General features: G+C 50.8%; 3 non-coding genes across 3 annotated transcripts; 1 reads left to right on the top strand and 2 right to left on the bottom strand.

The window, feature by feature from the left end:
* Window positions 1-2,329: 2,329 nt before the first annotated feature.
* LOC138226682 (U4 spliceosomal RNA) lies at window positions 2,330-2,471 on the bottom strand. The gene has a single exon (XR_011184639.1). It is a non-coding gene; the product is annotated as a U4 spliceosomal RNA (small nuclear RNA).
* Window positions 2,472-3,763: 1,292 nt separating this feature from the next.
* On the top strand, window positions 3,764-3,882 carry LOC138226665 (5S ribosomal RNA). Its single transcript, XR_011184627.1, has one exon. It is a non-coding gene; the product is annotated as a 5S ribosomal RNA (ribosomal RNA).
* A 635-nt stretch (window positions 3,883-4,517) lies between these two features.
* LOC138226681 (U1 spliceosomal RNA) lies at window positions 4,518-4,677 on the bottom strand. Its single transcript, XR_011184638.1, has one exon. It is a non-coding gene; the product is annotated as a U1 spliceosomal RNA (small nuclear RNA).
* Between the last annotated feature and the right edge of the window lie 9,279 nt (window positions 4,678-13,956).

Below are 13,956 nucleotides of genomic sequence, written 5' to 3'. Positions count from 1 at the left end.
CCCTTCCTTATCCGCTTCTGTTTCAGTTTCTAGAGCAGCCTCTGGCATCTCTTCCTCCTGGACAGCGGCCTCTTGCTCAGGGCCGCTGGAATGCAGGTAGATTTCTTTTCAACATGCTTTTACATAATATGTTGTAACAATGATTTCAAAAAGAAACTACAGAAGCCTTACAGATTAAAAATATCTCACCTTGCCAATGTGTCTTCAGGCTTCCCATGTACAAAAAGGCCCAAGGACTCTAGCAGTCTTACAACCACTATCCTGTTTGCCTCACCAGACACGATCTCTATTCTGTGGTAATCCACGATGACCCCGTTCTTCAGGTGATTCATCATGTCCTCCCTCGCCTGTTGAGAGGCCATCCTGATCTTTTCTGCCGTGGCGTGCTTCATACACGCCCTCTTCAAGTGAGCAGGAAGCTGATCAAGAGTATTCAGGTACATCTTGCACACCAGGGGAATCCGCGCGGGTTTCCTTTGAAAATAAATAATACCATCTGTGTATAGAAACAAGCTAAGACTGATTTCTTAAATTATCCTTAATTTTCTCTCTCATAGTTTGAGCATAATGATTTTATTGCATTTATATAAGAATTGCTCATTGCTCCTAAATAAATAATGGTTTCATAAAAAAATGAACACTTACTTGGTCTCAGTCACAGACTTTCCAATAGAAGCCATTGTGGAGTTCAGCAACTGCAGGTCCTAGAAGTGGGGAAGGAATTTTAAAAGAGAAATTGAATTACAATACAGAAGGAATGGCTGAGGGTTCACTGAAATATATAAATATACAAATTCCAAAGACTGAGTCCATATAGAAACAACTACCTTTCATTTTCAGTATAAGAAAAAAAAAACATTATCTTCCAAAGCATCATAAAATTGTCCCTTCTTCCAGACTCTACTTCTCTCTTGTAGTAGTATAGCAGACCTTTCCAGGTGAGCAGATCACAGAGTCTGAAATGAGCTTCCTCCATCAAGCAAAGTACCTGAACATGACTCTGTCTTCATAAAAGCGCCCCTGTAATAAAGAAATTAAATCCGAAATCAAGAGGGCAGTTGCCTACTGAAATACAAGAAGTCATCAATTTTAACCTAGCAACACATTAAAGGCTGCATCTATACAAATACGATTCTAGAAATGCTCACCAGATTACGTTTTAAGAAGGAACTGCGCCTCAGGTTCCGCCGAGATCTTAACTCGGATGGCAGGATTCAGAGTCCGGAGTGCGGACTGATGGCGCACGGAGGGTCCATATACTGTGGATCCCTCAGTGATCTTCCGCGTATTCAAACCGCCAGCGTGTGACTCCCCTGTCCCCGTGACCTCATTGCTCTGCTCTCTCCTCTGTGCAGCTGAGCCCGACTCACGGTAAAATGGAAAAAAATATGCCCTCGACGTGAGATTTATTCTGGAGCGAGCCAGTGTTGCGCATAGCTGCCTTCAAAGCAGTTAACCCAGGTTCGATTCCCGGCCAACGCAGTTGCGAATGTTTTCAAATGCTGTCATGAGCCTTGGATTGTGACTAGCAAAGCGAAGCCTTTTGAAAGAGCTAAAGCACTGCAAAACGGAATTGAAGGAGAATCTTACAGGGGATTCTGAGCAGCGTCTGCATACATGCAGTCAGATAAAGGTGCTGAAAGCTTGAGCTACTCTCAATGTCATGCTGCCCTTCCCCGGAGTAAATCAGTTACATTGAAAGAATGCTTCTGGCAGGTTCAAAAAGGGACCCTTGTTAATTGGAGAAATCAATGATTTCGAATGAATTCTGTATGCGTTAAAAGACAGCTATACACAGAAAACATGCAGGACACTGCTCATGATGTTTCCCGAGCCGAAACACAGTGCGTTTTTCCAAGCCATTTGACAAAGCCCACCCACTGAAAACTGCAGCAGATCGTGTAAAGACGTTCAACTTTGTAACTACTGCACGCACAGGAAGCAGAATAAATTCCTCTTTTCAAACTGTCAAAGGTTTGCTTTGCGAACGCTGCAGGACATCGCACAATCTCTTTTGAATGGGGACAAACGATTTCTTATGGGGCGCAGTAAGTACAGACGTTTAAAATGCTCCACTCATGCCGACGATGCAGCATGAAGAAGCGCAACCTAACGTTTGACAGACCAAAGCCAGGCGCCGCTACGAGCAATATGAAATCATACTGACAGCACACGGCGTTTCGCGCTGACACAAAAGTAATCTCGACAGACGCTGTTCTCTGCATAAAGCTGAAAGAGCTAAAGAGCGTTCCTGTTGACACGTAACAAGCTCGTTTCTTTCTACCATGATATCACCGTGACCAAATCTGTCTTTAAACACCTTGCTCAGTCTCTGACAAGACTGTCAAAAATTGCTTTCGCCGATTGTATTGCAAACCGGCGGAAGCGGGGTATTGGGAAAAGTTTTCAACTAGCAATAATCGCGCCTCGGCTAAACCTCACAGGCTACGATACTGCCACTGCGCAAAGCTGACAGTTGCCAGGCAACCGCGGGGATCCTATGGATATCGTTATCGATCGTCTCATGGCATGTCGTTGCTATAATGCTTCATATTTGTCGTCTTCTTCTTCTTCTAGCTTGAGGTTTTGAAGAATTTCATGACAGACAAGGGCTCCGTTGGGAACAAAGGGCGTTGTGAGAAAACCGTTGCTTATTTTCAGCAGCAGAAATACAACCCTTTAAATACAAGATGACAGAACAATGACGAAGGGCATGCCGGGAGGAACTCATGCACTACAGAGGAAAGGGGGCGGGCACGTACAGTTCACATTCAAGCCACAAGTACTCTTCTTGGATGTTGCACAAACAAATCCTAACGTCTTGAAAGCATTGCAGCATGTTTGTGTCCCACTTCCCGTGGCTGCGGGACGACTGACACGAACGGACAAACACAATCTGTGGCGTTTAGCATGACATAGTCTTGCAGGCATCGTGCTGTCTCACTGCAATATTATACCGCTGGAGGAAACAGTCCATCTGGCCATGAAACTCATTTGAACGTCTAGCTACAGCAACTAACAATATCATGATTTATTCAGGATGTGTGGAATCAGCACGTCCCGGAGACAGCTTCCGAAATCGTGAGCATTCTCTGGTGGTAGGGGCGTTCAAGATGGCGCTCAGGTGGGAGGTAAAGTTTAGTGGTTGGGGAGTTTTTTTGAGTTTTTCATGACCTGAATGTTAATTTTTGCTTTTTTTGACTACAGAAAAATAAGGACTTAACACTAGTTGTTTAAACTTCAGTTTTAATTGAAAGAAAAAAAAACGATTTTTTTTTAGGTTTAAAAAGTCCGATATGAGTAACACTGGGAAAAGAAAAGAGAGTGCTGGGTCTTCGAAGGAGAACTCTAAGATACCTCAATCGTATATGTATAGCACTACAAAAAAATCGATGGCAACTAAAGGGAAAAGTGAAGCAGCTGCAGGGGCAGCAACAGGGCGGAGGCGCCGCGCGCCCGGCCGACGTGTTGGACCGGTGCGCTTTACGTGCTGAAATAAACACGCGACAGCCCCGAAATGTTTCCAGAGTGTTGTGCACTGAAGACTTGCCTGGTGCTCCTCTGTGCAGATTGTTTGTCCTCCTCCAGTGCGGGACGAGCCAACACAAGGGAGCGCATTCGCCAACATCCAGGCACGCAATGCGATTTGGAAAGCAGCTCCTTTCCAAAGAGTTGCACACGAACGATCCTTCAGTCCCGCTCGGGGGGCACGGAACCCCCGCCACACACAGCTTCAAGTAGCGAGTCAGGCGCCGGGGCTTTCGCTTACGGCCACACCACCCTGAACACACCCCATCTCGTCTGATCTCGGAAGCTAAGCAGCGTTGGGCCTGGTTAGTACTTGGATGGGGGACTGCCTGGGAATACCAGGTGCTGTAAGCTTTTCCTCTCCCGGCCAGCAGGGGTCGCCGTTGGTGCCGTAGGCTTTGGGAGGAAAACCTGCAGGATGGAAAGGTGATCTATAGCCTCATCTCTAGAGATGTTTTGTTGCTGTGGCATGTGTGTGACCCATGTTCAAAAAAAAAACCCGTCTGTAAAACGAATATCGAAGCTGCCTCTAAATCTGCAAATGAATATGAGTCGATAAACCACTCGTTTTTCGTATAAGTAGACATATATTCATTTGTTACCGATTTCATTCATTGAGCACGGATACAATAGAGGTACAGCCATTCACTGTTTGACATGTCTGCACTGGTACAGAACCGAGCAATCAGAAAACGGGTGAAACTGTCTTTAGACTCAGCATACAGTACCGAGGCCCCCCATGACCAAATAAAGGCTAACCTCGATAATCAGCCTAAAGAACGCAGACTACAGCAAAACGACTGACTTTGAAAAGGGAATGAACGTCCGGAAGGAGTAGTGGAACTAGCTTGAGATGCTTCTCCGGACCCCTAACTAAAAGCCAGCGAGAACCAGCAGCGGCGTCCACTCCTGTCGAACCGGGATCCTTCCGCAGCCACGCAGCTCGTGGTGTCCTAACCCTCCCGTATCTGATTTTGGACCAAGCACATCAGGGGAGAGCGCGAACGCAGTCCCCCACTACCAGAAATTATGCAGTCGAGATTCCCACATTTTGGGAATTCGCAGGGGTCAGCACAGCCGGAGTGCAATGGCCGAGCCTCGCCCTGGGTGAACCGATTTCGATTTTTCGATTTTTAAGAACTTTATTTTCTTTTCACAAAAAAATACAGGAAATCACAAATCAGAAAGCTTTACATTAATATACATACTTAAAACAGTATATATGATCACATCTCATTACATTTTGACACGGTAACAGTTACATAGCAACAATTTTCTTTTTTTCTGGTGCAAATCACATTCTTTATTTAAACATGATAATGTTTTTCACAGTTTCTTGAGATACTGTCCAATGCCCTCTATTTCCCACAGATTTTCTGCTTCCTCCCTCCCTTCTCTCCACAGATCTCTGAGGTAATAGTTCTCTCGGGTGATGAACAGGGCCAGGCTACCTGCTGCCTTGACTGGGACCTCGATGCCTTTGAACAGCCCCATGTTCCTCACTCTCCACAGGGCGTCTTTCCCACTGTTCACCACGGCCCAGATCCTGTCAAACACGTCAGGGGGAAGTTTGACAGGAGAGATGCCGTATATGATGAAAGCAGCGGTCAGGGTAAATTGGGGCGAGAGAGCCTGCAACCAATCTTCAAACTGTGCCCAGAAGGCCTTAGCAAAAAAGCAGGACCACAGGAGATGGGTCACAGTCTCCTCCTCGCCGCAGCCCACCCTAACGCAGCGAGGGCTGGGGGTGAGGCCCCTACGGTACAAGAAAGTTCGTACCGGTAAGCACTGGTGGACGACACTCCAGGCTAAATCTCTGTGAATGTTGCACAGAAATTTAGAGGATGTGTGTTTCCACACCTTCCTTGTTTGGGCTGATGTTAAAATGCCCACAGGGGTCTGCCTATTGTTCTGGGGTGCTACGAAATCTTCCAGTTTTTGGACGCTGACATCTCGGAGGGGAATATGGCCAATTGGGTGAGATCTTAGAAAACTTTTAACTGTCCCATAAATTGCAGGGCATGTGTCAGAGAGTGGGACGTCCAGCTTGGGTCTGACACCCCACACTCTGAACACCTCCCTACCTACCCAGAGCCTGGAAAAATAAGTCCAGGTACGCGCTGCAGGTGCTGTTGCAAAGCCTCTCAGCACAGAGGCCAGGAAAATGCACAGCAGCTTCGTAGCAATATCTGGGACAGACTTCCCCCCTGAGGGTAGCGGCCTGTACATTATTTCCCTTCTGAGTCTTTCCTGCTTCCCACCCCATAGAAATTGAAACATCAATCTCCTCAGCACCGCCGCAACACGGTGTGGGATTGGGAAGGTAGAAGCCAGAAAATTCAAGACAGGCAAGAGCTCGGCTTTGATGACCAGCACCTTCCCTGTCATGGTGAGGTCTCGGTCCTTCCATTGCATCAGTTTTTTGTTTAAGATTGGCAATTTGTTCTGCCAATTTACTGTTCCCATCTCTTCTCCAAAATACACCCCCAGGACCTTAATTCTCTTCTCTTGCAGCCTGAGATCATGTCCTTCTTTTGGCTCCCTCCAGTTCTGATAAAAAATCTCACTCTTAGATGTGTTAATTTTTGCGGAGGAAGCCAAAGAGAACCGATCACAGCACTGCAGAGCTCTGCTAATTGAGGCATTGTCAGAGAGGAGCAGGGTGACGTCATCCATGTATAGAGATGTCTTTACCTCTCCTCCCCCACTTCCAGGCACTGGTATCCCATTAATGGCCTGATCCTGGCGCAAGGCACAGGCTAAGGGCTCCATAGCCAAAACGAATAACAAGGGGGATAATGGGCAGCCCTGCCTCACCCCTGAACAGACTTCAAAGGTGCGTGATCTATTGCCATTAACCATGACTCTGCTGTTGCTACCTGTGTACAGCAGGTTAATCCACTTTCTCATGATGGGGCCAAACTTCATGTGCTCAAGTACCGATGTTAAGTACTGCCGGTTTAGGCGGTCAAAGGCCTTTTCTAGGTCTACACCTAAAATGCACAGAGGGAGGGAGCGATCCTCAGAGTACAGACAGACATCCCTCAACAAGGCCAGGTTGTCGCTCATCAGGCGTCCTGCTATCCCACAAGTCTGTTCTTTCCCTACCAGTGAGGCCACTACATTTTGTAGGCGCAGGAAAAGGGCTTTGGACAGGATCTTAGTGTCCACGCCTAACAGGCTGAGGGGTCTCCAGTTCTTTATGTCATTTTTTGCTCCTTTCTTAAACAAGAGAGAGATAGTGCCTTCTCTTAAGGAGTCAGGCAGCAATTCTGTCTTATAGCTTTCCTCGAATAGGACCAGTAGCGGATCCTGAAGCAGATCCCAAAAGGTGCAATAAAATTCTTTAGGGAGCCCGTCAGCACCCGGAGTTTTTCCCTTCTGTAAGCTCTCCATAGCCTGTCTCAGCTCTTCTACTGTCAAATCCCTCTCAAGTACTTCCCTATCTTCTTCACTCAAAATGTTTTCTAGCTTTGAGGTAAAAAAATGAATATCTTCATCCTTTACCTCTGTAGAGCTGTACAGTCTTGAGTAGAAGGCCTCGGTGCAGGAGAGGATAGCACTCGGCTCTGTTCTCTCTCGTCCCTCCTCATCAACTACACTTTCCATGACAGTCTTGGAGCCTACCACTTTCCTGAAAAAGAAGCGAGTACACTTCTCATTTTCTTCCAAGAACTGCACTCTGCTTCTTAACAGCACTCCTCGACTACTTTCTTCGGCTATGCTCCGGATGTCCTTTTTTAAAAGGGCGATATCCTCGAGCACATCGAAGCCACTGTGCAGCATCGTGTAGAGACGCTGCAGCTGCCTCTGTTTCCTGGCTAGCACTCCTCTCCGTCTGGCAGCAGCCTTCCTTCCCTCAGCCATGAAAAAGGCCTTTGTCCTCACCTTCACCTCCTCCCACCACTCTCCTACTGACCCGTACAGACACTGCAAGGACAGCCACTGTGATAGTTTCTCCTTGTAGCGGGATACTACCCCCTCGTTCTCTAGCAGTTTTGTGTTGAGTTTCCAGAGGCCTGGGCCAAAGACAGTCCCGCCCTGGAGTTCCACTCTACACCCTAAAGCCTGATGATCTGAGAAGAAGACAGGCTGAAGAGTGACCCCAACAACTTTCACTCTCTCTGAGGCAAAGCAATAGTCAATTCTGGAGCTGCTATTCCTCCCTGACCATGTATATCCTGCTGTTGTGGGATATATACATCTATATGTGTCTGAGAGTTTAAAGTCTTGAACTAAGTTTTGCAGGGCCAGTGAGCTGGAATCCAATTTTATCGGCGAGCTAGACTGCCTGTCTGTGTGCTCTAAGATACAATTAAAATCCCCTCCCACTATCACGTCTGTGCTGCATAACAATAGGGGGGAGAGTGCCTTGAGTAGCTCCACCCTTCCTCCTACGTCAGTAGGGCAATACACATTGATTAGCCGCAGGTTAACGGTCCCCCATTCCACATCCACACACAGCAACCTGCCATCTATGACCCTCTGAATACTTTTCAATTTGAATGCCCATCCTTTGAAAAGAATGGCCACGCCAGAGGCTCTGTTGTTATTGTCCCCTGACCAAACAGAAGGCCCTTTATCCCACCTATCTTCAAAACTTTTATACCTCTCTTGATAGGCTAAAGCACACTCCTGCAACATCAACACATCTCCCTCTCTCTGCTGGAGGTAATCAAAGACAGACTGGCATTTAACTCTGTCATTGATACCTCTTGTGTTAAGAGAAATTATGTTAAGAGCCATATTACATAAGAAAGTGGAACCAGTCTTTACAAAACACATTTCTCTTCGGTCTCACCTGTTACCTTTTTCTTTTTCTTTTTCTTCTTACCAATTTCCTGCCAGCCATCCTCTGAATGAGCCTTCATCAGGGTGGCAGCAGTAAAAGCGTTCACAGAGTCCATTTCAAGGAAGGGGGTAGAGGGAGGGGTGGAGAGGTTCCAGCTGTCCCCATCGCCATGCTCTCCTTCCTCCTCGCTCGGGGAGAAAACAGAGTCATTTTTTCTTTTCCTCAAGTCCAGCTCCTGGGAGCACTGAGGGGAAAGGGGTGCAGCCGATGCACCAGTCTCCTCTTCCCCCTCACCCACCAGCTGCTGCAGATCCTCCGTGATGGACTGGATGGAGGAGAGGAGGGCATCTGTAGCACTTGCAGAGTCTGAGAAAAGCAGCTCCGCTGAATCCTGGGTATCCTCGCTGGACCCGCTCCACCGGGGGGCCCCACACTGGCCCTCGTTCTGAGGAGCAGGAGTGGGGGAGGGGTCCTCGCTGTTCTCGGGGGTTTTCAAACCCTCGTGCTTGTCTGGTGCAGTCTGCGGTTGTGGGGGCGTAGTGGATTTCTCTTCCACCAGCCCCGGAGCCACAGCAGGACTGATCCTGGCTGGAGGCTGAGAGTCTTTGTCCAACAAGGGTTCTTTGTTTGACTTGTTGTTTGCTTTGGATTTTCGGGCCGGTTTGGCTGAAACAAGCACTGCCTCATCCTTTCTCATTTTGAGTTTATTGGCGTAGGCGTGAGGGCAGTTCTTAAAAACGTGTCCTTCCGAGCCACATAAATTGCACTTTGGCAGCATTGAACAGTCAGAGGCTAAATGTCCCTGTTTGCCACAGGTCTTGCAGCATTTCACAGTGCAGGACGATGCCAGGTGTCCCACAGCACCACAGCGCCGACACACCTTTGGTTGTCCCACATAAAACACATAGCCATTGCAGGCGCCCAGCCGGATTGTAGAGGGCAGGTGCCTTAAGCCTCCATTTACGCTGTCCGGTAGCAAGCGAACCTCGAATTTCCTTGCTCCTGTTTTTATACCATCAACATCTCTAACCTCAGTTCCATGGTGGACGGTGCAGTACTGGTTAAGCCAGGTGTGAATGTCCTCCGTCTTTGCCAGTTCCGAGAACATAACAACATGCACCGTTTTCCTCTCTCTCTGTGTCAGAGGCTGCAAGTTGATCTTCTCAAGTGCAGGAACTTTCCCTCTTTTTGCCTCAAACACATCCACGCATTGTTCAAACAGAGGATAGGTAGCAAATACAACCTCAAATGCTTTCTGACCTGGGAGAGCGAAGATGAAATCCAAGTGCCGAGGTTCAAAGCCAAGTTCCTTCTGTAACACTTTTCTGCTGAACTGCATACGATCCATGAAGAGGTCATCCAAGAGCTCAAAACGTACAGCATTCTTACGGGATCCAAAGGTTGCCATTTCAAAAACCGCAAATCGAACACTGCTTCCAACAAAAGAAAAACAATCCAAATTTTTTTTTTTTCTTATAAAATATACTTTATTCCGAAAAAAAACCCATCTCAAAAGGAAAACATCTCATACAATAACACTCCACAAGTTAAAACAACGGCGGAACGGCGGTGATTGTCCGTTTTCAATCCTTGCAAGGGTGGGCGGATTTGCGCTATTATGAGTGTCCCTCCAAACCCTACCGCTTGCTGTAACCCATTAATCCCTGTACAGGGTCCATAGGCCTTTCCAGCGCTCCTTTGCCGTGGGGAAACCCCATTTAGCAACGTCGCGCTTCATCCTCCTCCTGAGGTCCGCCAGGATCCTCTCTTCCAGCTCCCTCGCTCCCCACTTGTTGTTGTGCCGGATGAGATTGTTCCTCGCGTCCCACAGGCCTTTCTTTGTGAGGGACAGCAGCAGCCACATCAGGAACTGCGTCCCCCTGTCCAGTCCGGTAGGTGCCAGCCCCAGCAGGATGTACTGGTAGCTGAGCACCGCATTCGTTTCCAGGAGTTGCATTATGTTGTCCATTCTGCCCCACACCGCCTTGGCGAAGGGGCAGCTCCAGAAAACGTGCTCCTGAGTCTCCTCGACGAAACACGTGTCCCGGGGGCAATGCGGATTCCTGGAAATCGAGTGTCTGTAGAGGACCTCTCTGGTAGCCAGTCTCTTGTGAACGGCCATCCAGTTGAGGTCCTTCAGTTCGTTGTCCAGTTCTTTCGGCTGCGTTCTTTCCCAGACTTGTCTGGGAACTCGCAGCCTTTCGTTGGCGACCAGGTGCCCCCTCACCTCTTTGTACAGAGCTCTGTGGTTGGTGCAGAGCTCTGGCTGTCTCGTGGCCTCGTACCTCCTGCTCCACTTGACAGCGTGGGTGTAGAACTCCGGTCGCCTCTCTGCCTTGGGCCCAGTGTTTGACCACTGGACCAAGTGCCTCATCGGGATGGAGAGCCACAGCCTGACAAAGTACTGGTACTTGTGGCCGATGGGCTCCCGCAGCGCCCGACAGAGGTTGCAGAAGAAGATGCAGTCGAGTTTCAGGGGGAAATGTGGGACATCTCGACCCCCTTCCTCGACCGGCTGACACATCCGGTTTCTGGTGATGGACTCGTACCTGCCGCCCCAGACGAAGCCGAAGATCATCCCTTGCAGCGCTCGTCTGAGTCTGGCCGGCAGCGGGTACACCACCGCCAGGTAAACCAAAGCCGGCAGGACGTCTGCTTTCAACACCATCACTTTCCCTGTGTAGGACAGCGACCGCGTTTTCCACAGACCCAGCTTCGCGTTCACCTTGGCGATCCTCTCAGTCCAGTTGTTGGTCTCGTTGTCCTGGCTCTGGAAGGAAACCCCCAGTATTCTGAGGGGCTCCGTGCAGAGCTCGAGACCCTCCGGCGCCGTCGTCCTGTGCTTCCAGGGCCCGAAGAACTTCAGTTTGCTCTTTCGGCGGTTGAGCTTCGACCCCGAGGCTCTGGAGTATTGCTCCATGACCTGCAGGGCCCTCCTCAACCCCCTGTCCGACCTCAGGAACAGCGTCGTGTCGTCGGCGTACTGGGAGATCTTCAGGGTTTCCCCCGCGCCTCCCGGTATCTCCAGGCCGTCGATGACGGGGTCCCGTCTCACCGCCTCTGCTAGGGGCTCTGTGAAGAGAACATAGAGAAGGGGTGAAAGGGGGCAGCCCTGTCGTACTCCGGATTCCTGGGGAATGAAATCCCCCAGGTTTCCGTTCACGTTCACTCTGCTGCCCACGTCAGAGTACAGAATCTGAATCCAGCGGCTGAAACTTTCTCCGAAACCGAAGCGTTCCAGCACCCTGAACAGATAGCTGTGGTTCACTCTGTCGAAGGCTTTCTCCTGGTCCAGGCTGACCACCATCATGGGCACGTTCCGGTCCTCGGCCCAGGCGATGGCGTCTCTGGTCAGCTGGAGGTTCCAGCTGACGGATCGCCCCTCCACCCCACACGTCTGGTCGCTGTGGATGATGTGGGGGAGGGCGGTTCTCAGTCTGCCGGTCAGGAGCTTGGACAGGATCTTTACGTCCACGCAGAGCATCGTGATCGGCCTCCAGTTTTTGAGGTCGGCGGCGTCTCCTCCCTTGAAGAGCAGGGAGATGACGCCCTCCCTCATGGTGTCTCCGAGTTTCCCCCGGCGGAAGATCTCCTGCGCCACTTCCACCAGATCTGCCGCCAGGGTGTCCCAGAAGCAGGTGTAGAATTCCTTGGGGAGTCCGTCCGGCCCCGGCACCTTGCCATTCTCCATGGACAAGAGCGCCGCCTTCAGCTCCTCGGCCGTGATCGGACCCTCCAAGTCCTCCCTCACCTCCTCCGGTACTCGTGCCGTCAGCCCCTCCAGAAAAGCATCGCCTGCCTCCACCTCCGTCTGCTTTTCTGAAAAGAGCTCCGTGTAGAAAGCGGTGGCCGCCTCTACTTTGTCGCTCTCGTCCAGCACTTCCTCTCCATCTCCCCGTCTCAGGCTGTGGATCACCCTCTTTTTCTGGGCTCCCCGGACCTGGTTGAAGAAATAGGAGGAACAGGTTTCATTATTTTCATAATGCTCCCTCTGTGCTTTGACGAGGAAAGCCTTGGCTTTCTCCGTGTGCAGTCTGCGGAGCCTCTCCTTCAGGTCCCGTGCCCGGGCTGAATTGAAGGCTCCTCCCCCGTTAGCCGAGCTGTACTCCTCCTCGAGTTGCCTCTGGAGTCGTGCAGCTTCCTTCCTCTCCCTGGCCGCCTTCCGTCTGCAGTACGTCTGCGCCAGGGTTCGGGTCCTGTCCTTCACCGACTCCCACCATTCCACCACGGAGCTGTAGCCGTCTCTCAGGTCTCCCCAGCTCGCGTAGTCTTTCCGGAACAGTGCCCTGAAGTCGTCTTCCTCCAGTATCTCCCGGTTCAGCTTCCAGTACCCGCGACCGAATGCCGGCAGGCTGGTGTTAGCCACCACCGTCAAGCGCTCGTGGTCGGAATACCACGCCGGGGACACCGTCGCCGACTCCAGGGAGCAGGTCGTGTGCACGAAGATGTAGTCCAGGCGGCTGCACACTCCCCGGGAGTTCTTCCAGGTCGGTCCGGCGTCGTTCGGGCGGCACCGTCTGAAGCCGTCTACTAGGGAGAACTGCTTGAGTAGCGACTCCAGCTCTGCCGAGCTAGCGTCGCTCCCCTTCTCCCGGTCGACGTTGAAGTCCCCGCCGAGCACCACCTGTCTGTTAGTGGTGCAGCAGCTGGCCAGGTCAGCAAACACTTCCTTCCGGATAGAGGGTTCCGTCGGAGCATAGACGTTAATCGCTCTCAACTTCTGCCCCCTCCAGTCGATGTCTGCGACCAGGATCCGGCCCTGCACCACCGAGAAGGAGGAAACCAGCGTCATCTCTGGGTTCCCGAGGAGGATTCCCACTCCGGAAGAGTGGACCCCTCCTACGCTCCAGCATGATTCTCCCTTCGTCCATTCCCTGGTGAATGTCAGCTTGTCGCTTTCATCCTTCAGGTGGACCTCCTGTAAGAAACAAACTGAGAAAGACTTTGAGGCCAGATCCTGAAAGACTCCCCGTCTTTTCACTGGGTCTCTCAGCCCTCTCACGTTAGTTGTCAAGAAGGTTAGTTTCACAGTCATGGTTAAACTAGTGAAAAGTAAACCTCCTCTCTGTACTTACAGTAGGAACTTGGGAGTCTACATCTGGGCACTGTTTAGCCTAGATGTAACTCCTCTCGTTCGGGTCCTGGGGGGAATATACTGGGCTCCCTCCAGGTTTCGCTGGGGACTGAAAGGAAAACATGCTGGACAGGTCCAGCCCTACCATCAGTCCGGGCTCCAGGGCGGCTTCAAAATAATCCTCGTCGTCCTCGAGGATACTCTCAGCCACCGCTTCGGGGAGGCTCCTTTCTTCCCTCTCTCGGGGGGTTTCGGGGGCCTCCAGTTTCTCCTGGGCCTCGGGGGAAGGGGGCTCCAGTTCCTGGGCTGCCTCTTCCTTTTGTCCCTGGGCCTCGGGGGAGGGGGTTACCTCTTCCTGGGCTGCCTCCTCCTTTTGTCCCTGGGCCTCGGGGGAGGGGGTTGCCTCTTCCAGGGCTGCCTCCTCCTTTTGTCCGTGGGACTCGGGGGAGGGGGGTTCCGTTTCCTGGGCCTCGGGGGGGAGGGTTTCCATTTCCTGGAGCGCCTCCTCCGGTTGTTCCTGGGCCTGGAGGGAAGAAAGTTCCGTTTCCTCTAGGACGAGGAA

The sequence above is a fragment of the Lepisosteus oculatus genome, unplaced genomic scaffold (genome assembly GCF_040954835.1).
Source record: "Lepisosteus oculatus isolate fLepOcu1 unplaced genomic scaffold, fLepOcu1.hap2 HAP2_SCAFFOLD_160, whole genome shotgun sequence".
Taxonomy (NCBI): Eukaryota; Metazoa; Chordata; class Actinopteri; order Semionotiformes; family Lepisosteidae; genus Lepisosteus; species Lepisosteus oculatus.
This window is presented reverse-complemented; position numbering and strand designations above follow the sequence as displayed.